At 36.7% G+C, this 23,237-nt stretch overlaps 1 long non-coding RNA gene across 1 annotated transcript; it reads right to left on the bottom strand.

Annotated features, from left to right (window-relative positions):
• Window positions 1–30: 30 nt before the first annotated feature.
• LOC135943330 (uncharacterized) lies at window positions 31–2,064 on the bottom strand. The gene is made up of 4 exons (XR_010575189.1): window positions 1,938–2,064; window positions 1,417–1,869; window positions 1,093–1,364; window positions 31–1,030 (listed from the first exon to the last, which is right to left on the bottom strand). It is a non-coding gene; the product is annotated as an uncharacterized LOC135943330 (long non-coding RNA).
• Window positions 2,065–23,237: the final 21,173 nt, after the last annotated feature.

Below are 23,237 nucleotides of genomic sequence, written 5' to 3'. Positions count from 1 at the left end.
GTAAAAATAACCAGCTGAATTATATGTCAACATGCTATTTATTTTGATATCAATGATACAATGAAGATTGTCCCTGATAGTATATTTTTAATACTGCAATTACACAAATAATTGTACGTATAGATCGTGCAAAACCAAATTTTCAGGGCAAAAAATTACAATTTTTGATTGGTTATGTTTCAAACTCATTAATATTAATAAAATACAACACAATGATTGAAATACTCAATAGTTGATAAATAGATAAGAAACACAGTAATTAAAAATTATAATGCCTGCGTTTATAAACGATAGGCGCGTTCAAGCTTTAATTTATAATATTCTCAACCTCTCGGGTTTCAAAAATTTTTTGAACCTCTATATAATCTCATAAATTTTTAATGCTAACTTCCTAAATACTATAGCAATAAAATATGTTGAATATTGAAGCAAATACATAAATGGGATAAAAGTAAAAGGAATTATCCTACTTGAAGTTTCCGTAGGTATCAAATGAGTACAAATAGTTTTTGGCAGTTTCGTACACAAGTTCTTACTGCATCTAAAATAAAAATAAGGAAAATGAGATAAATAATAAAATACAGAGTGATAATTGTACTTCCGGCATCAGCGTGAACCGACAACAGGGTATCGCAGCTGTTTCTACAGCGTCGAATTTTCAGAAACAACCTATGCAAAATTAAACTTTGCTGGAAAGCTTAGAAAAAGAGTTTGTACGCTTCAAACGATAATATGTAATTCTGCTTAGGTCATTATTCAATTTCCGACGGTAGAGAATAACAAATTGAAAGCCGGAAGCTCTCTATGGCCGGCGCACGCGATTTATTGCGGTTGCCGCGATAAAGGAAATTCCAAACACATTCTGAGTTATCAACAGAAAATATAATATTATAATTTTTTTTAAAGAAACGCCGGTCTGGATTTCCTCAGAGTCCGAACCGCCAGATCGACGTCCACCTTGTTCTCCAACTTGATTTTTTCGATCACAAATCCAATGCCGAGGAAAAGCCCGCTGGCCGTCACTCCGTCACTAATCAAAGGGATTTTTATTTATTTTTTTCTCACCATTGCTAAGAGAAAATCGTCACTTACTGGCAAGCAATGCATGAGCAATTCCGTGTTTGGCGGAGCAACTTTCCCCAGCTTCCATGCAGTTGTAAGCCCTTTTCACGTTCACCTTTTTGCATATTCCCCTCCAATTTTTTTTGTTTATTTTTATCAAGAAAATAGACCATGCATAAAGGTAACCGTATCAAGTTGGACATTCATAGTTTTTAAGTTTTTTCTGTCATTATAAAGTCATCCAAAATAACTTCAATTTCGCCAAAGATAAATCGGCGTTCTTTTGACGGAAGAAATTCGCCCTGAAAAATTACATTAAAAATCTGAAAGGTAAAAATCAGCAAATTTATTAACTTCTCAAATATGTGGCTCGTATTGAGGACGACGATTTCTTTGACGTTGAACTGGTCAATCATCCTCCAAAAATCTGCCACTGTATTTTTCATCAGCACTTGCGTCGCGATAAATTGTATGGCTTTCTGATATCCGTCTACGGTGACGACGTTGATAAAACTCGTGGTCATTATGTTTTCGTAAGGAAAGAGTCGAACGATGGCGCTAACCGGCATGTTCAACATGATACACCCTAGAGGTCAAGCAATTTTTTGCGCTTCAGGGATAAATCGAAATTTCATAAACTCTAGAGATATTGAAATTATGGAAATAAAAAATAACGACAGTAAGAGTACTTGCCCTCGTGATTATTCGGTGTTCCTACTTTGGCAACCGATGTTTTGTCTGAGACGCATGACTGCCACACACCATATCTCACAATTTGAGACTCGTAACCGTCCGTGCCGTTGAGTTCTGATGACATTGAAGATTAACGACCACTCTCTACAGTATGAACACTCCTGCTATTAATCAGCACTAACCTCTTTGTTAGAAGGAGAAAAACAATCAACGGGACGGCGAAACGCCCAAACATTATTGTAATTTTCCCAATCAGCTCGGCCGAGAGCGCATATGCTACACTGTACAACTGAGCTAGCAAGGAAGTTGTGGACTTGATCATTTTCTTGTTCATTTTATCTCACAGCTACTTAAGAATGAATTTTAACATTAAAACATTAAGTGAAAAAGGTAGAATCTAGAATTTATGCTTTGACTCCAATGGCTAAATGATCTATTCATATTAAAAGTTGTCATATTTAAGTCCGTGTCACCTACCTTCTTACTCAAATGTTGAAGAATTTATGGGTCGATCATCGCTTTTTTGTCAACAAATTTCGAGATTGATGCTTTTTATCTTACAAATATGGGTTTCATTTCTTTATTTCTTTGTTTAGGCTCTAGAAAAGTCACTACATAATTGATTATGAGTCGAAAATAAAAACAATTGACTTATCAACGCAGAACTGCTCACATAATATATCAGCACTTTTAATCGTGCTTGTGGGTAGCAAATATTGATAAGATTTATGGTATAAAAACCAAAATGCGGGGAAGCGAAAAGATGGCCACATTGGGTTGGAATTGGAAAATTATTTATTTGCATAAATCTTCGATACAACGTTGTAATTACATCTATTGCTGTTCGAACATTTGCAAACATGTCAAAACATAAATACGTACAATAAGCATACAGTATATTAAATATAACATTTGAAGTTTTGAAATTCATTCATATTATAAAATTTATTCCGGTACACAAATGATTTGAGCTTTCTTTCGAACTCCTTTTACTGTTCAACATTAAGAATCGCCACCGGAATTCGATTATACAAGTTCCTCTGCGACCACTCGGGACCCTTATTATCGGGACCCGCTGACCTCATAGCCCACGGAATAAGTGCTGAGCAGAGGTGTCAGAAAAAAATCCCATCGTTGAAATCTCTAAACTACAGCTCGCATGACCGCGCAGTGATACGGTCTCTGTCAAAATCATTATGTTGAAGATATGCAACCTGCACAAAAGGACTGCTCTGCGGCACAGCTTATTCCTAGACATTTGCTCGATGAACGAGTCAGAGTATAATAGGGTATATATATAGCTTTGCATTTCTAATCAAATTCAGTTGAGAGCCAAGCAGGAGAAAGGTATACCAAAGTTTGAATGGAGTGTATGGAAGCATTTATTTTTAACCATCAACACGCAGCAACTAAACCAGATATATGAACTATACAATTGTCCTTTTTTTGTCCACAACAAATCAGTAAAAACGCTCCTCGACGAGACGTGTCATGTTTTAAACATAATAATGCGACTCTATGATACTTTTGAAAAATTGAAACTTGGGAAATTCAAGAATCAGTTCATTGTTTAATGCCGTAGAAACGTGAAAATCACTTTTTTTAAATAAAAAATCTTTTCCAACGTTTCTACGGCAAACGGCTAGTGATATTTGTTTTCAGCACGTCTAAAGAAATAATTCTATAAGCAGAATGCACAGTGTCGTAAATCACAGCGCAAAAGTTCAATGAAATTTAAAGCATACTGCGTCGCCATCTGTTAGTGGCTTCGAACACTGGGGTTTCCTTAGCTGGTGAATCTAATACAAAAATCAAGCTATATGACAGTTCAGTGGCTTAATTATAAGACCTAAAAATTTATTCATCAATTGTAATTTTTTATCACTTGATATACAACTTGAGAAATAAATATGTATTTATTCAATACTAAATAATTTAATTAAAATACAATGAAATCGTTATGCGCCGGCAAAGTTAAAAAATAAAAGAGTAATAATTTATCTTTGTCCACTTTTGGAGAAATGAAAAAGGTTGATTGCATTAAAGTTAGTTAATTAAATACAAAGATTTGACCCAATAACCAAATATTGCTCTTTATTGTTACAATAAACCCCTCAAATTATGAAATTTTTTCAGATATTTGGGCTCAGATCCATCTATAATATACGAATATAAGCGGTCCAAGTTAAAAGTTTTAAAATCAAAGGAATAGGCTGGATCAAGCATTTTTCCAAAAAAGTCCATCTTTTCCAGTTCAAAATCGAGCAGGGCCCAAAATCGAGCAAAGTACACTCTGTAGTCAGTGTTTGTCATATTTTTCATTTTCGACAACCAACATTCACAACACTGATCGAGCCAAAGGTACTTTTTGTGGTTTTTCACGCATTCTTCGCACTCGATTTTGAAAGCGATTGGATTAGCTTTAGTATCCAAAATTGCCGTAAGATGTGACTCATTGACGAAGAATTTATATTTCTTAGAGACAAATTCAAGTGTTTCATTGGTTACAAAACGATTTTTTAGAAATTTTCGGTCTGGGAGTCGATCGGAAAATTTGATTTGATTGAAAACAAAATCGCGCAATTTTTCTCGTTGCTCGTCATTCTGTTCCTCCGGAAGTCCCAAAGAGGCAACGGCAAATGCGTCGTTATCGAGTATTTGAGCACAAATACGAACATGGTTTATTGCCTCTGTTAAATTTGAAATGCTTATTGATTTGACGAAATTGCAATAGTGGTTTTTCAACCAAGCCAATTTTTTCCCTTCGTCCTCCCAGTTGCACCTCGAGACTATTATGCCGATGGAGTTCTTAAATCCGTTCAACAAATACTTTCCAGGGTTGATCTCTGCTAGCAGTGAGATAACTTCATTCAGTCTCTCGTATCCACCTGTCTTATGATCTCTTGGATGCGAAATGATGATCTTGATCCGTTTCACTCGCTCGAAAATGATTTTTTTGATGAACGTGTGAACCAATTCTTTTGTGATTTCATCTACTTCCAATAACACATCGTAATTTACAATCAAAACTTCGCTGTCCTCGTCCACGTGGATGGCTTTTCTGTTTGAGCTATCGTGAGGCAAAGGATAAACTTGTTCGATGCCTTGAAGTAATCGACTCAGTTCGCCACTCCGATCGCCGAAGATAAAAATCACGCCATAATTGATCTGAGAACTAATCTTTTTGAAGGCATTCTTCATCTGTAATACGAAATTTAAAAAAAAATTAAATATAAGGCTATTTTTAGTCATTCTCACCTTCGAAGAAATGTCCACGTATTTGACATCATCGCCGGTAGGTAAGGATGATACGCAAGGAAAAATTATTGAAAGCAGTGCTACAGCGACCTGGAAAAATTTTATTTAATTTTGAGCGCTTCAGGTTTAAATATATACTTTTACCAAAACCAGATTCATTTTGTTCTTCCTTAAAAATACTGCATGGTCATGAATTTGTCGCGCACAGGGAGCAGCAATATCATTCCAGGATGCCAGCAAAGAAAGAAGTGCCAGGTATTTGTATGATTATGTTCTTTTTACTTGTAAAATATCTCAAATATTTCAAATATGAGCAAAAGGATTCAACCTTTTATTCCGAAAAATATATTGTGTACTTCATATAAGATTCTAAAAAAAAAATCAATTCGTTTTTTACTTGCACTACCTATCGATTCTTTTTTATGAAAAGCGAGTCACTATTTCAAAGAAATACATTGATATGGTTCACCAGATCCCCGCCAGCCCACCGCTAGAGTTTTATTTTAGTTCTAGCTAAATTCAAATATTTCAAACCTATATTTTTCACTATTTTTTGGCCAAATGTATTTGAATATCGATACATATCGTCTTAAAAATATCGCTGATAAATGTCATGGGGCGGATCACGGCAACTTGACCTTGAACGAAAATGGCAACGCTGGATATATGAGGATAGCACTGTACAGTGTTTCAAGGTCAAGCTAAAAAATAGTGCCGTAATCCACCCAATTTTATCAAATATTTAATTCATTTGCCATTTCATTTTCGAATTGCATAGCTTTCTGGTAAACACGATTTTTAAAACGACATTTTTGGGAAATTGAGAAAAGGAATTTTACCAGTTCTCCAAAATGCCAAAAAATATCTATAATTCTCACATATCCACTTCATTTTTAAGCAAAACTCATCGTACTATTGAAGTGATATATTCTCGTTAAAATAAAATATTTAAATTTCGAAATTTTCAAATCGGAAAAATTTGTCAAGGTGTAGGCTATATTTATTATTATTTTTAACTGAACCTACTTTAGCTTTTTTTAAGCTATAGGAAATTTATCGCACATCCTATAACTCGTTAACTGCGAAATAGCGTGAAATTTTTATTTTAGCATATTATATCATCTAATTTTATATTTTACAATCTTCAGGACAGAGAAATGAAAATGCACGGTATAATATGGCTTTTTACCCTTCTAAAACCACGAAAGATTTTCCAGACACTGAAAAATACTGTCATGAAATAAAAAGTCCACTTATTCATTTTTGGAGAAAAGAAAGGTTTTAATATTCACCATATGTCACCGTCTATTAAACATTTCAATTTTTATTGAAGTAATTCACCATTTTCACCAAATAATCTTCAGCAGTTATCAGGAATCCATCCACGCCTCCTAGTATAATATATTTATTTAAACGATCTAAATTAAATTTCTTGAAATCGAAAGAGTAGCCTGGATCCATAATTTTTCCAAAAAACTCCATCTTAACAAGCTCAAAATCGAGGAAACCGCCGATGTAAGCAACATTAGAGCCAACGAAGTACTCTCTGAATTCTTCTTGCGTCATGAGTTGCAATCTGTCCAACCAATCTTGACAGCAATCGGAGATCCCACTGTATCTTTTAAGGTTTCTCAAGCATACCGTGCACTCGTAATTAAAAGCCAACGCATTAGCTTTATTCAAAAGGAATTCAAGGTGTGTTTCGTTGACGAAGTAGTCATATTTTTTCGACACGAAATTCAGTGCTTTGTTGGTCAAAGAAATTGTGTTTTTCTTTTTTAGGTGCGACAGTGTATCGGAAAATTTGATTTGATTGAAAACAAAATCGCGCAGTTTTTCGCGTTCCGTCTCTTCGTAAGGTGGTCCCACGATGGCAGTAAATGCGTCGTTATCGATTAATTGTACGCAAATGTGGACATGGTTTAATACCTTTGTCAAATTTGAACTGCATACGGATTTTATCAGATGAAAATAATGGCTTTTCATTGCAGTTAAAGTGTATCCTTCGCTTTCCCAGTCTAACCTCGTACTGACCATGCCAATCGATTCGTTAAATCCTTTCAATAAGTTCTTCTCAGAGTTGAACTGAGATAATAGCGATGCAACTTCAGTCAGGCTCTCGTATCCACCTGAGTGATGTCTCGGATGCGAAATGATGATCTTGACCCGTTTCACTCGCTCGAAAATGACTGTTTTTATGAACGCGTGAATCAATTCTGTTGTGATTTCGTATTCGTCCAAGATCTCATCAAAATCGACGACCAAAATGCTGCTCTTCTCGTCCACATCGGTGCCCATGCTTCGTGGGAACTCGAAAGGCAACGGCGGATACGGCGCATATTTTCTGACGCCTAGCAGAATTTCTTTCAGCTCGCTGCTCCGCTCACCGACAACAAAGATCACGCCGTGCTTCACCTGATATTTAATCTTCACGTAGGCGTTCATAATCTTGAACTCAAAAGTTAATAAAATTAGATCAAATTAGGGGTTTGCCTCACCGTCGCACAGATGTCCATGGATTGCATTCTCCATATCTCCTCATCGTTGGTGTAAAAGGAAGCAGTGCACGGGGAAATCATCATAAGGGCTACAGCACACTACAAAAATAAGATAATTCGGATCGTCATTTAAATTTTACGTTTCAAATATACCAAAACAGGACGCATTGTTAATTCTTCCTGAGAAATCTTGGTAATTTTTGCCTCGGATAGTACCCGGGATGCCAGTCTAGGAATCACTAGCGCGTATTTTTTATGCTGGGAAAGGTTTTGCTCTGTTTGCTTGTTGAATATTTAAAATATGATGCGTAAACAAGAGCAGGAATGCATACCAACCCGTTGCCTCGCATTATTGAGCCATTCTCGTCAGAAGTGTAAAGAAAAATGCGGGAGATATTTGAGCAATATCAGAGACATAAGTTGTTAGTTTAGAGATAACTGTCCGGCATTTCAATAAAATACCTCGTTGCGGGGAGGCGAAAAGATTTCAACATTACTCCTCTGCTGCTATACATAATCAAGCCCCGTTATCCGCTCAAGGAATGTGCTGAGCAAAGGTTAAAAAAATTAATTCGTAAATTCACTATTATTAAAATAAAATTTTATATAATATTGAATCTCTGCGTGCAGAGCCTAGAGTTTTCGCCGCTTTTCTCTGCTAGACGTCGACGTGGGGGTTTTAACGGAGACCCCACGAGAGATGGACGCGCGGGATAAAGGGCAGACGCGCGCCAGTATATAAGATCAATGACGAGACGCATTTCTTTTCGTACACAGGCTTTCAGACGGGCGTTTCGCGTCAGCTCTACGAGCAAGTCCGTTGAAGTGGCCAAATTGACCACAAATTTAAGCCAGAAAACCGAAAAAATAGTACTCAGGTCGCGCAACCTGAGGAAGGTCGGTTCCAGGCAAGGGTGAAAAATCGTCGCCAAATGTGCTCGAAAATTACTGAAAAAGCATTAAATATACCCGCCTGGGAGTGGATCTCATGTCAGGATACCCTGAAAAAGATTGCCAGGGTACCACAGGACCTTTCCGATGAGGGGTCCTCTGATTGATGAACGGCTGAATTTTAATAAAAACAAAACCATTTTCACTAAAACGCGTCTTGCAAAGCCGAAAATTTTGAAAAAAAAATTATTTTTGATTTTTTATAGGTGCGAAAAATCTGAAAATTGGTTTACAGACTGGTGGCGGTCTCTTGCGTGCGATGGTATCGATAAAACTCTTTTAATTTGCTCCGTTTGGAAAAAATCATGAATTTTCGATTTCCCATTTAGGGAAAAATTACAAAAATCACGTTTTTTGAAAGCTTAAAATTACGATTTTGATCGGATCGGCTCCTATTTGGTCTTAATATGATCCCAGGTAAATTTAGCGTCGATTTGTATTCATAACGTTGTATTGGTATGAATTAAAACACATGTTTTATGGAACGCACAGTTAAACCCATTGTTTATTTTTCAGACAAAAACTTATAAATAATACTGGTGTTCACATATGACAACATAGAAACTCGTTGAACTCGTGAAATTTGTAAAGAGGATCAAAATCTTTTAATGCTTTGTTATAGAATCGTTTATAAATTATTTTAAATTAGATTGAACGTTTATGTCTAGTTTTGGCGAGTAAAATTGATCCAAGAATAATAATTGTTCAATTAAAAGGACTATCACATTTATCAGGTCACTTTGATCGAAATTTGAGGTTTACGGTTTTTTATCAAAATTAAATGTCTCTAGAATACAAATGATATACAGAATCCCTGAGGAGGAAATAACAAAATTTCTTGTTTTTCAATTCCCGCCGAGCGTGAAAGATTTGTTTAAGCAATCCAAAACAAAAGACTTGAAATGAAATTTAAAGGATGGATTGATTACTCTGTTATAAAAAATAAATTTCTCCACCTGAAATTCCAATTCATAGCCCAAATCACCGTGAAAAATAATAAAATAGAACCACAATTGTTGATCCATCATGCTTTCGAGTTTCAATCTCCCCGACTCACAACACTCGCCAAGCATTTTGCGATCCCCAGGAAGAGGGAAAAAGCAATGTTTGCAAAAATATTTTAGAGCGAGAAGGATGATTTCATTCGTGAGTGGTCCTATTGATTTCTCATCTACGAGTGAGTTAAGATTTTCCTTGATGTATTCGACCGTTTCATGGGACATTTCTGATTTGTAGTGGAGGCTGTAAAAATCAAGCATGGGATCGGAAAAATCCAGTCTGTTGGAGAGGAAATCACGCAACTTCTCCCGACTCTCGGCGTTGAGGATTGATTTCTCAAAAACGGTAAATGCCTTTTGCTCGATCACGTTCGAGAGGATCTGCGCCTCCACAGCGTCTGAGCCATAGTCTTCCTCTATTATTGTTTTTAAGCGAATAAGATAGAAATTCATCCATGCCATTGCCATCTCCTCGGTTACTTCCGAATTTTTGAAGCCAACGATGCCAATGGAGTTTGCAAAATACGGCAAGCTTTCCGCATTCCCAATGCCTAGCTTTTTCACAACCCTCTTCGCCAATTTATAAAAGTCTCCGACAGAGTCTGGAGTCTTGTACAGGATTTTGATCCTATGTGCCTTGTTGAAAATGACATGGTTGATGAATGCGTTCATCAAGTCGGTTGTTATGTCTCCATAATCGCTGCATTCCGGCAGATTCACTATCAAAACGCCGCTCTTTTCGTCAAATTCGGCGCTCAGCATAGGGTACTCATCGTCGGTGTCCTGTGTGGGGCTCAATCTTTTGCCTCGCAGCATTTGACTAAGCTTGCCGCCCTGGTCACAAAGAATGAGCACCATGTCTTCCTTGCCTTGAACTTTGATCTGACTGAAGGCAGTCTGCAACATCGTCAGAATGTAAATGTTGTAAATAGTGGACCGACGCGCAGATCCGCATCGCTATCTTTTCCCGTATTAAATTAGTTTTCGTAAGAGGCTCTCTGCTGATGGCGCGGATGGCTTGAGTAATTTTGACACAGAGGTGCTAACGAAAAACTCACTTAACACGGGAAAAGATAAGGACGCGCGTCGGTCCATTAATCCACGCGACTCTGACAAGGACTCTAGTAATATTTTTTGAAGAATGCAGGTTGCTTTCTTTAATCTTATACCTGGAGTAGAAAATTGATGCGATCAGCCTGTGGTTTCTTGTCTTCATTAATATCGTATTCGTAATCGTAATCAGGCAAGAAACTTGAAGAGACGTTTGTAGAAATGATTGTCAGGAACAAAATAATCTAAATAAATATGAATAAATGAATTTCACGTTAAAAATTTAGATTTAAATACCTTTTCCAATAAATCACGCATTTTTCTTAGAACAAAATGCACTTCTTTATAGTAGAAATCAAGAAGGCCACTGGTTGTGTCAGTAGAGGAATGCAGTCTCGCGTTGAATGACTAGAAACGAACTGATGGACTGCAGTTTAATTGTTTATAGTTTCCAAAGTTCAGCTATCAAAGTCTACAAGTATTTGATCGTCAAATATTTGTATAACGATATGCGCTGGCAATATTTCCTATTTTTTTACTTATGAGAAGCAGGTTTTAATAGAAATTTAATTTGCGTTTTTCACTTTCCTATTAACTCGCTTTACAAAACTTTACAGTACTTTCCAAAATGCTGGTGCGGCATGATCGCGCGCGCTTTCTGTGATATACTCGCTAGCTGCGCGTCACGGCACTGCTGGTGCTGGGCTGGCGGCAGCAGCTGATAGAGCTGCGAACTTTGAAAACAAACAGCAGGAAAGGACGCCAAACAGCGCGATTTTGGTGGTTTTACGAAAGACCGACCTCATCAATGGATCCATAAATGGATAATAAGGTTAGGGCATTGAATTTGAATTGTTTTTACCGCGGGGGTGCACGGGAAATACACACGCAGATTATTTGGCGTTATTTTTGTTTGGTAAGACATAATTCCTGTAAAATTCGGTCTTGAGACCAATGAGCACGTCTTAATTTGCTGTTTTTATGAATTTTTTGGCCTTCTAGAATATATTTAACAACGGGTTTTGGTGTCATAAAGAAAATGATTTGTAATTAAAATTTAAACGGTTGTCTAATATGGCACAAAGTTCAATGTTCTATCAGTGATCAAAGAAATTTTGATATTAAATATTTTTGTGGTAACCTATGCATATGAGGCAATAAAATCACACCAGTAAATTTCAATTCCTTTTTATTTCCTTTTTCAGAGACTATAATAAGCAATTTTAAGATTTATTTTAGACAGCTGAAATAAACCCTCAGTTTCCTTTTCATGAATCCGTTGCAGAATCCTTTCCACGTTTTGAACGTACTTTCTTTAAAATATCAACTTTTTTCATTTTAAACGCCGACACTGAGTTGGGTATTTTATACAGTTTCTCAAAAAATCCATCTTTTTTAGCTCACACTTAAATGTTCCACCAGTGAATGCCTTATGCGTCCCGTGACTCCCGTGCAGTCAGCAAATATTTGTCCAATTCTTCGTTAGTCATGTGATAAAATTTAGAAAATCAATTTAGCGTAGATTGAAACCGATTCCGTCAATTCGTGATCCTGAGGCGGGTGATCGATATTTTCATGTTTGAGGACGCTTTTTGTTAAAAAAATACGGAGCAATTTTTCGCCACCTGGCAAGAAGTTAGAATTTTGCAGAGATCCCGGTAACTCAAAGGACTATTCAAAATGATATCTACTGGACATATTGATATCCTTTTGGTATCTGATTCCTCGGTGAGCGACTTTTCACGTGAATTTTTCTCGATGTTAAATTCTGTACGCGCCACCTAAAATTACGCAGCTGAGACCTGCGACATTTGTTTGAGCTACATAATTTTGCTCTTCGTTGCATTCTTGAGCCGATAAAATGAGGTTGATGAAAGTAAATAATTTTAATGAATTTTAGTCAAGAAATTACTATAAAAAAAATCTACACATGTAAACATTATTCTTACACTAAAATATCCTCTTAGAATTAGAAACAATCTTGAATAACCTTTCGCTGTTGGCCGTCGTTGTTAGAAAAAGGTGTGTTTTCCATGAAAAGGAATAAAGAGGAAAGTGTTTTGAGCACAAGTCCATATTTCTTTCATAAAATGAATGCGTTCAGACTTCTTGCTCAAGCGTGTATTGTGTAGACCCCAAACAAAAATAGTGATGAAATCATTATTTTTTAAAAACCTTCAACCACGAGTGTGAATCATTTCTCTCGAATTGCGCGCATGAATACAGCAGGAATTTAAATAAAAATTTATTGTAGCCATAATCGTTTGTATTAGAGCACATTAATTTTATCACCGTGAAAGACTCGCACTGAAATGCTGTTCTTGCGGCACAGTTTTTCCCTCACTTATCTAAGCGTATGTGAAAATAATTTTTAACCAGTAGAAAACGACGTTGCATGGTTCTTCAATTATTTAAGAATTATTTTTAAAAATGTAAACAAAAAGTTACCAGTTGACAAAAATAAAAATAATTTATTAACTCAGATAATAATGATCATCTGAAGCATCCATGTCGTCTATATAGGTGAACATTTCCAGAGTTCGCAAACGGAGAAGATTAACTTGATCTGTAATCAAGGCTAACACATTAAACTCATCCAACGAGCTGGTGTGTCCTTTAAGCATTTTTTCGTGAAATTTTATCTTTTCCAATTCAAACCAGAACCTGTACCAGCGTCTCTCGGCGTGGGGGCAAAGTTCAAATAAATAGGCGCTGAATTCTTCTTCATTCATGTCTTGAATCTTAGAGATGAAATCGTCGTAGTATTGGGTGATTGTTGATTTTTTGATTGGTCTCTTTGTGTCAGGTGACAGGAACACATTGATTTGGCCAACGTTTCCTTTATAAAAGTCGGTCTGGAGGACGGTCGTGACGATTCGATCACGTAGGGCTGTGGCCAAACTTTTGTTGTTGAATTTATCGAGATTCATGTAAGCAAAATTCTCCGTAGCTCGAGTCACGACTACTTGGTATAATTCCTTCATTGCTGGTGATGAATAAGGCAGTTTACCAAATACAAATGAACGGAGTTTTTCTCGCCTTTCCTGCGTCCACAGATTTTCGTTGCTGCCAGGCCTCACGAAAACTTCAAAGGCGTAATTTTCCCTCACGTGTGATATTAATAATGATCTGCGCTGGTAGAGACTGTTCGTCTGCAACTTCGTTTTTTCATCCTGCTGATCGAAACCACTTTCAAAGACACTGAAGCTTCTGTCGCGAAGAAGAGCCGCACTACGTTCCAGCGAGTTCAAAATGGCATGCAACACAGCCTTGTACTCGGTCTCGTCCTGCTCACTCGTCACCGAGCCAATTATGCCGATCGAATAGTAAAATGCATCGCAGTTCACGTATAAAACCGTGGCCAGTTTCGTGAATGTCGAAAGTAGTATGTTAGCATTGGAATTCTTTTTAATTTCGTCGGGTGCAACGATCAGAATTTTAAGAAGCGTTGCCCTGTCAAAGATTTTCTTCGTCACGAATGCACGCATGAGGTCTACTTGGATGGGCGGAGTGATTGGCTCATTAAACACTGGCCAGTCGATTAGCATCACTCCAGTCTCGTTGTCCTCGTCGAAGCGCGGAAATTGGAATCGATTTTCTCCTAAAATAGGCGTACGGTCATTTCGCAGGAAACGACTTAGCTCGCTGCGCTCGCCACTCAGGTCACCGATAATCAGAATGAATTTTTGCTTGTCTAGTCGTGCAAGAAACTCGAAGCTTTTCTAAAACATAAAATGAGAATATAAGGAGCTTTGACTGTGTATATGAATATATTCATACCCGCATGACTTTGTCGGTATCTTCAGAACTCATCGATTGTCCAAAGGAAAATTTTGGTCCGGACGCAATCAAGATGATAACTAGCTGAATAATTATAAAATTAATCATTGCAAACATATAATTTTATGATAATCTTACCGCTCTGGCAACAAACATCTCTTCCTTCTACAAAGCCCTGACTGGGACTGCTTATATTCGATAAGTGTCTTTTCAAAGCTGCTCTCTGTTTATTTCATCACCAAATGTTTACTGTTGACATCAGTATGTATGTATATTGATTGCTGAATCAATATCAAAGTACGATACTTGTGTTTTTATTTTAAATATAAACACCAGTATATTGCTGACAATGAGTTCTATTCCTGGTTGCACAAATTTCAAATATGGTAAAAGGTGGTTATTGTGATTAAGTAACTCGAAATGCTCAAATAATAGCAGCTTAACTGCGGCTATATGGTCATATTTCCATAACTCTGGAATTTTAATTCAAAAAATGGTCTCAGTTCAGCACGGAAAAGGGTGTTTCTTTTTAAATAAATCATTGCTTTAAAACAAAATTTTATTTGAACTAGTTGATATCACAATAACAAAATTATAGACCATCTAAAACATATATTATACTGTATTTGTAACATGCATATTGTTAATTATTCATTATCTGCAGCATCTATGGAATCCATGGGGGTATACATTTGCAAAGTACGCTCCCGAACTAATTTAACTTGCTCTGCAAGTAAATTTTGAACATTAAACTCCGCCAAGGAACTTCGTCTCTGTAATATCTTTTGAGAAAAGTCCATTATTTCGAGTTCGAATTGCAGTCTGAGCCAGCGCTCCTCCGCTTTGCTGTTGATCTTAGCCAAATAGCGGCCAAACTCGTTCTGATTCATTCCTGCAATAAATAAGTTGAATTTGTCATACTCTGAGGTGACCATCGATTCGCTGGGATGATCCGTTGACTCCAACTTTTTAATATGGTCAAGGTTGCCCTTGAGAAAGTCAGTTTGAAGGACAGCCGTGACAATCCTGTCACACAGGCCTTTCACTGCATGTGTGTTGTTGAAAAATCCTGAACTAAATATTTTCTGCTCCACGTAATAATCCACGGCTATTTGGTATAGCTTCTTTTTGACCGGACGAGAGTAGGATAGCCGATTAGAAATAAAATTACGCAATTCCTCCCGGTTCTGCTGCCACAGACTAACATTTTTGCTAAGGTGGTTATAAACCTCGAAAGCGTCTTTGAGAAACACGTGCGATAATATCAAATTCCTGCGGTAAAATAGTTCGTAATTCTGAACTTTTATATCAGTCGTTGCCTCCCTGTTAAAGAATGGGATGAACAGCTTGTAGTGGATATATTCAAACTCGTTTTGAACAGAAGATGTCAAGTCACGCAGCCATTCCATAGTTTCATTCTCCGTGCTCCCTGGCTGCATCATGCTCACTACTCCAATCGAATTGAGGAAATACTCGAAATTCTGGTCCAAGATTTTGACCAGAGTCGTTAACAATGAAGAGAACCTGGCGGCGTCTTTTTTATCGATGTCATTTGGCACAACAATAACAATTTTCAGACGCTTGGCCCTATCGAGAATCAGCTTGTTCACAAATGTCCGCAAGATATTTATCATGGTTAGGTCACTTAGTTCGTCGAACACTGGCACGTCAATCAACAAAGCACCGGTCTCGAAGTCGACGTCAAACCGAGGAAAACTTAACGGGGTCTTCTCAAAGATTGGAACGTGGTTGTCTCGGAGGAAACGACTTAATTCGCTTCTACGCTCGCTGTTCTGCTGGTCGCCGAGAATCAAGATCAACTCACTGTTACCATACATTTGTTGGTCAACATAGTCGTAGGCTTTCTGAAAATTAATCCCGAAATAATTAATCTAACTTAAAAGTTATTTTTGTAAATTTAAAACTCATTTTTGTTCTAACAATTAGCCGAATTAAGAAACATCCATTGTTTTAAGACTTAATAAACCTTCTGCTTATTATTAAAGGGGCTTATTCAGTCTGTGTTTAGCTGTAGATAATTTTACCTTCATATTCAGGCCGATCTTGTTCCAATCTAAAAATTCTTCTGAAGATTCAAAGGGCGCGCATGCAATCAGCGCAAATTGACTGAGAACAAGCTGGAAACAATCATAATCAATTATCTTAAACAAGTATAAATGAAAAATATTAAATCACCATTAAAAGAATCATTTTTACTCCCAGAGAGTGCTTTGCAAGATTAAGAAACACAATTACGAGAGTCTCCTACTTGCTCGCCCAGTAGCGACTCGCTTTTAGTTTGCTCAGATCAAACTCCAAAGTTGCTCTGCTGTTGTAAATATTTGTCTCATCAGAATGTGCAGTTACGCAACACGTGATAAAATGTAAATAAAAAACGTCGATGGAAGGGAAAATGTTCTTTAAATTGAATCACGATGAGAAAATTTTGTAGCTTTCAACACCCACAATTTTTTGCATTTTTATTGAATTCATCTGGAGGTGTTTAAATTATACATGTATTCATTTTAGGAACTGATTAAAATTTTGATTTTGTTTTCGTTGATATTGCAAAATTTTTATTCACTAAGAAAAAGGCCAATTTTAACCAACAATAAAGTTTAGAACAATATCAATTGTCAGTTTTTTCCTTTTCATCCTCTGAGTCCTCTTTATCTACTGATGCAAATATTTGCCAACATTTTTATAGCCCTTTCTCGTACTAAAAGAGTCAAAAGGAACAGTTGTTTCTATTTGAAACCAGAAAATTTAAATTTATTTTTATGATGTTTATTTCAATGAAAAAACTTTGTTTTGTTTTTCGAGAATTATTTTATTAAATCATTTAAAATCTACAACAAGCAAACCCGGATATTCAGGAGCAAGAATATTTAACAATTACATATATCGTAAGAACAAAAAAGTTAAAAAATCTGATGGATCTTTATTCCTCTGCGTCAGATATATCCTGAGATTCATTTGCACCGTACGTTTCAAGAGCAATCTGTCGAAATTCGTCCACTTCATCGAAAAGAATATTTTTCATATCCAGATTTGCTGCAGAGATATGTATATTTTACGAATTTTATTAAAAAAGCGAAGCTTTTCGAGTTCAAAATTGTATCTGTACCAACGATCTCTAGTCGTGGCATCCAGTGGGGACAGAATTCGCCGCCAATTTTGTTTATTTGAACAAACAATATTTGCCTGATAAGATATTTGTTCACGACTGTAAATGTTTATCGTGAAAATAAGTGTGCAATGGTTTTTGCCATCATCGCTTAAATCCATGATGTGAATCCTAACTAATCAATATATATCGTTTTCCTTGGCTCCCCAACTAATTCTGTAGTGAATGCAAAACGCATTCATGTTTAAACCTCTTATTAAATAGTATTTATAAAAATTTTGAATTTAAGTTTATTTCAAAATTTGCCAAAAACTACAGGTTATTGTTTGGCACCAATTCCGAATATTTTGGAAAAGCCACGAAATAAAGATCATAAAAGGAAATTTTACAGCTGGACACATAAACTTTCTTCCCTTAGCTGAACTTATAGGGGGAGAGCTCGAGAGGCTCTCGGTCGACGGTAGTCGGCTGATGTGCGCGCATATGTCGCTAGTCAACACTGAGTGTATGGGAGGTGTTTGCCGTTGACTCAGAGGTTAGGGGGAGAAATCCTCAGTAACTAACCGTGCTGTGGCCACGGCACCTGGCGCTGGCTCCTTATTTGCTGACCTTGAGGTTAAATGTGGAGTTATGGCTCTGCTGATGACACAGGGTGAGTCAGTTAAGGAGCCAGTTAGCCTTTTGTTTTTTCAGATCCATTCTTTATCTCTTTTTAAATGTCATGAATGATTTTTCCTTATTCTTGTTAAATGATAGACTCATTGGGAAAAGGCTAACTGACCCCTTAACTGACTCACCCTGAGCCAAAACTCCACTTTTTAATGTCAGGGGTGAGGATTATGCGAGCAAGGAGCCAGCGCTAATTCGGGCAATTTATTGACTAAACTCAGAGCATGATCAGCGGCAAACACCTCTATAGATAGGAACCTACAACCAAACTTTGTCATGCTTGCGCACATCAGACGACTGCCGTTGATCGAGTCTTTAAAGCGCGGTACAGATCAAAGTCCAAAGTTCCTCTGTTGTCGTGAACACATTTCTCAACAGAACGTACAGTTACGCAACACGTACGTTACAAAATGTAAAGCAAAAACGTTGCGTTATTCTGCAAATTCTGTGATATTAAACAAATTAACTTTTACCATTTTTTGAATGTGTTAAGAACAATCTGACGTTGTGCCAAGCCGCCAAAGCAAAAACGAGCATTGATATGTGATTTAATTACTCTATATTTTATGTCTGTTGTACACCTTTTGGTGTTTAATAAATATTTCATTCATTCAAAAACGTTGCGTTATTAAAATTTAATCTCGATTAGGAAAATTTGTAGCTTTGTACATTACCCAATTCATTTGCGGGTGTTTAAAGTATATTCATTTCAAAAACTTATTAGAATGTTGCTTTTTTGTTGATATTACAAATTTTTCATTCAAAAAGGTACACCAATTTTAACAAGTATTACATTTTTGAATAATAAGGTAGAAGGTTAGATCTGTGAACACATCGTTGCACCTTTTCATCTCTATATTTTTGTGATCTGGACACAACTGAATAACACTATATCTTTACAAAATCCATCGTATAAAATTTACATGAAAATCATTTCAAGGTATTATACAGGATTGAGACAAAATAAAATAAAATATATTACAGAAGTGGAACTTCATCCTTGTTGCTTAAGTCCTTCTATGAAACAGCCTAGGCAACCTAGAGTGTTAACATATCTTAACTATATAAAAAATAAGAAGGATCCGTTGTTTCAATTTTATTTTTACTTGAAACAGAAAATTTTAATTTATTTTGATGATGTTTGTTTGAATTTAAAATCAATAAAATATACTTTTCTAGACTCATTTTACTAATTCGGTTAAAACTACAACAAACAGAACTGGATATTTAGGAACAAGAATAACAAAATCGAAAAAAACAAAAAAGTTTAAAAAAATCTAATTGTTCTTTATTCCTCTGCGTCAGGTATACCCTGAGATTCATTTGAACCGTACGTTTCAAGAGCAATCTGTCGAAATTCGTCCACTTCATCGAAAAGAATATATTTCAAATCCAGATTTGCTTCAGAGATGTATATTTTACGAATTTGATTAAAAAAGCGAAGCTTTTCGAGTTCAAAATTGTATCTGTACCAGCAATCCCTAGTGATTGCATCCAGTGAGGACTCAAATTCACCGTAAAACTGTTTGTCAGTCATTTTTTGAATCTTTGAAGTGAAAATGTCATATAAGGATGTCACCAGAGATGGTGGGGGATTTTTGTACGAGCTCAGCAATTTCATGTGAGCATCGTTGACTCTGTAGAAGTCGATTTCAAGAATGGAATCGATGATTTTATCAGACAGTCCTTTCATTATTTTTCGGTTCTTGAACAGCCTTGGATTGTTTGAAATGTAATCCAGTGTCTTATATTCAAGAACTATTTGGTAATGATCTTTGTTGACTGGTGCAGAAAAAGATAGTTTATCGAAGATAATATGACGCAATTCTTTTCGATTCTCCTCCGACCACAAGGTGTTATTTTTTCCTTGTCTCTTGAAATTCCCAATAGCGATATTTGATATCATATGTTTCATTCTACGCAAGTTGAACTTTAAAGTTTGGTTTCCAATGTTCGAGTCCTCGAATTCTTCAAGGTCAGTGACTAAATCCAAATCCAGCAAAAAATGCAAAAAAAGCCTCACACCTTCCTCGGTTTCCTCTGGATTGGTGTTCTCAGGTGTCATGGTGCCAACCACCATGGTCGAATTAAGAAATGATATGTAGTTTTGGTCCAAAGTTTTCACTAGTCTCATGAACCCCAAGAAAAACTTTTTGACGGCATCGCTTCCTACGCGATTTTCGTCTGGCATTACGAGAACTATCTTGAGACGATCTGCCAAGCTGAGAATCAGCTTTAGTGTGAACGCGTTTGAGATGTCAACCACGATGATATTCTTAAATTCATTGAATAACGGGAAGTCAATTATCAAGATGCCAGTCTCGTTGTCAGTTTTGAAAGTGGGCAACCTGAAGCGAGTGTTAGGTTCTAAGAATGGATTGCGTTCGTTCCGCAAGAACCGGCTTAGTTCACGGCGTTCGCCATCCATGTCGCCAATGATCAGGATGTACTCTTTATTGTTATATAGTTCCTGGCTTAAATCGAAGGCACTCTGCAAACAAAATGAATACATATGTACGTAAATCTGAGAGTTGTATCTTGAATTGATATTGTCGTTCGTTTATGGTAAAATAAATTTAATCAACTATAATGTTCATACCCTCAAAACTTTATTGTTAATATCCTGCCAAGAAATCTCATTTGTTTGTTGGGAGCAGCTCATTTGCGAACAAGCAGTCAGGGTGAAAATTAGCTGAAATAAAGCAATTAATCGGTTGAGAAATATGAAATTGATATTAGGGAAAATATCATAATACTAACCAATTTACAGAACATCCATTTATCCACCATTTTAAGTGTTCTTTTCGAGGAGATGATAGAGAATCACTTCGCTCCTTCTTCGTCCGTGACTGCTCACTAAAATAAAGTTCAGTCCCCTAACCAGAACTAACAAACCAATTTTGTTTATTTGAACAAACAATATTTGCCTGATTTGATTTTTGTTCACGACTGTAAATATTTATCGTGAAAATAAGTGTGCAATGGTTTTTGCCATCATCGCTTAAATCCATGATGAAAATCCTAACTAATCAATATATATCGTTTTCCTTGGCTCCCCAACTAATTCTGTAGTGACTGCAAAACGCATTCATGTTTATACCTCTTATTAAATAGTATTTATAAAAATTTTGAATTTAAGTTTATTTCAAAATTTGCCAAAAACTACAGGTTATTGTTTGGCACCAATTCCGAATATTTTGGAAAAGCCACGAAATAAAGATCATTAATGGAAATTTTACAGCTGGACACATAAACTTTCTTCCCTTAGCTGAACTTATAGGGGGAGAGCTCGAGAGGCTCTCGGTCGACGGTAGTCGGCTGATGTGCGCGCATATGTCGCTAGTCAACACTGAGTGTATGGGAGGTGTTTGCCGTTGACTCACTTGTTAGAGGTTAGGGGGAGAAATCCTCTGTAACTAACCGTGCTGTGATTATGAGTCAAAATGGCCACGGCACCTGGCGCTGGCTCCTTGTTTGCTGACTCGTCACCCTGAGGTTAAATGTGGAGTTCTGGCTCTGCTGATGACAAAGGGTGAGTCAGTTAAGGAGCCAGTTAGCCTTTTGTTTTTTCAGATCCATTCTTTATCTCTTTTTAAATGTCATGAATGATTTCTCCTTATTCTTGTTAAATGATAGACTCATTGGGAAAAGGCTAACTGACCCCTTAACTGACTCACCCTGAGCCAAAACTCCACTTTTTAATGTCAGGGGTGAGGATTATGCGAGCAAGGAGCCAGCGCTAATTCGGGCAATTTAGTGACTAAACTCCGAGCATGATGAGCGGCAAACACCTCTATAGATAGAAACCTACAACCAAACTTTGTCATGCTTGCGCACATCAGCCGACTGCCGTTGATCGAGAGTCTTTAAAGCGCGGTACAGATCAAAGTCCAAAGTTCCTCTGTTGTCGTGAACACATTTCTCAACAGAACGTACAGTAACGCAACACGTACGTTGTTACAAAATGTAAAGCAAAAACGTTGCGTTATTAAAATTTAATCTCGATTAGGAAAATTTGTAGCTTTGTACATTACCCAATTCATTTGCGGGTGTTTAAAGTATATTCATTTTAAGAACTTATTAGAATGTTGCTTTTTTGTTGATATCACAAAAATTTTATTCCAAAAGGAACACCAATTTAACAAATAATACATTTTTGAATAATATCAATGATCAATTTTTCCTCATTTTCCATCCTACTCTGAGTCCTCTTTATCTATTGATCCAAACATTTGTATAACCATTTCACGAACTAAATTAACTTGTTCGAGAATCAAAGATTTCACATCAAACTCAGGAAGCACGCTTTTTGGTTTGTTTAACACCAAGCCGATGCGATCGTCTCGCATTTTTTCAACAAACTTAATCTTTTCGATTTCATACTTAAACCTGTTCCAGCGTTTCCCTGCTTTGACGTCAAGCTTGGTTATATACTTGCCGAACTGTTTTTCATTCATTTCTTCAATTTGAGCAATGAAACGGTCGTAAAAATTGGTGATCAAGGAATCGGTGGGTTTTTCGTTGAGCGACTGCAGCATTTTGATAGTTGCAGTGTTGCCTCTGTAGAAGTCTATCACAAGCACGGCTGTGACTATCCTATCGCAGAGGTCTCTTGCCAATTTCGTGTTGTTCATCCATTCCGAATTATTCAAGAGCAACTCTTCCATATTTTCATCCCTGGCAATTTTAAGTAATTCCATGTTCATCTCGTTCGGAAAGGTTAAATTCTTGAAAAATAGTTCTTGCAGTTTCTTCTTATTTTCTAAACTCCACAATCTTCCGTCACTGCCCGGTCTCTTGAAAATTCCAAAGTTGTTATATGCTATTAAATGATTTAAAATCAAGTTCCTGCGCGCACGGTAGTAGTTTACCGATTCGTCTGTTTTATAACTTGAAAGCAGCTTGGTTAAATCCGTCAACAAAGACTTTGTGAGGTTTCGCACCGAATCCAAAACTTCAGCTTCCGGCTTTCCTGCGTTCTTTTGCGTCATCGTGCCCAAAATACTAATTGATTGGTAAACATTATTAGAGTTTACACCCAAGTTTGTTGTCAGTTTCGAAATCAAGGACGAGAACCTGGTGGCGTTCTTCTCCACGTCGTCGGGTGAAACAATTACTATTTTGAGGCGGCTCTCGGCCTTCTCGAAAATT

This window comes from Cloeon dipterum, chromosome 4 (assembly GCF_949628265.1).
Source record: "Cloeon dipterum chromosome 4, ieCloDipt1.1, whole genome shotgun sequence".
In the NCBI taxonomy this organism is placed as follows: Eukaryota; Metazoa; Arthropoda; class Insecta; order Ephemeroptera; family Baetidae; genus Cloeon; species Cloeon dipterum.
Note: the sequence above shows the minus strand (reverse complement) of the source record. Positions and strands in the feature narration are given on the sequence as shown.